The following is a 1,073-nucleotide window of genomic DNA, read 5'->3' on the forward strand; positions in this document are numbered from 1 at the left end:
TCGTGGATGGGTTTGGCTTTGGCCAGCGGCGGCCACGGGGAAAACTTCTAGCAGCTTCTCACAGAAGCCACCCCTGTAGCCCCCCCACTACCAGACCTTGCCAGAGAAACCCAATACAACAGTGTTGTGGGGTCTAGTTCAAAAGTAACTCCTACAAGGAAGTGAACCTACTTAGCCAGCACTCATCTATCAACACTGGTGACATTGTATTTGGAGATTTCTTTATAAGGGAGGAGAAATCCCATGTGAACTACAACCTAACGTTCAGGTCTTTTAGCACTCTAATAACAAAGGACTGAATGACTTGCAGTAAGACACCTCAAAAGACTTACTCTGTGAATTTTATGATATAAATACTCAGCCAGAGGAGCTGGCTAAAACATGAGAAGGCATGCAAGTAACAGGATCTCAAGCAGCTAAACAAGAATTTCAACACCTATGCCTTCCACCACGCTAAAGTACTTACAACAAATAAGAAATCCCACAGCCTGGTATCTAAATCCTTTTGGGATCTTCATTTCTGCCTTTCTTGCAGAAGAAAAAACAAACAAAACCACATATAACACACACACAACCCCCAAACCATCACACACATTTATAGCTTCTCTGATAAATTACGAAGAGCTTAGCACCTACATGTAGCTATGAGAAGAGAAAAAAAAAATGTTTAAGTAAGATGCAATGAGTTTTAGAAGAACTGGCCAACTTAAGCCTGAATGCTGAAACTAGATAAATGAAGACTAAGGATGTACATATAATCACACAATCCCCTCTGTACCTTTTTAAATTAAAAAGTGAGAAAGAACCCATCTCACAGTGCCCATTAATTCTATCACCAAGAAGATTCAACACTAGCTGTTTTTTTCCCCAAAGGGTATTCTCCAGCAGAAACACAACCAGAAAACTGACGTAGGGATTGCAAGGAAACCTGTAGACTCAGAGAGATGTAAATTGGATGATTACAGTGAATGCTATTACTTTAGGACCTCCTTTGTCACAATATTCCCTCAGTAACTTTGCTACCTCAGTCTGTAAGTGCAGTTTAGAAACTGCTGTATAAACCCCACAGCATT

Source organism: Egretta garzetta, unplaced genomic scaffold (genome assembly GCF_000687185.1).
Source record: "Egretta garzetta isolate BGI_Z169 unplaced genomic scaffold, ASM68718v1 scaffold354, whole genome shotgun sequence".
Classification (NCBI taxonomy): Eukaryota; Metazoa; Chordata; class Aves; order Pelecaniformes; family Ardeidae; genus Egretta; species Egretta garzetta.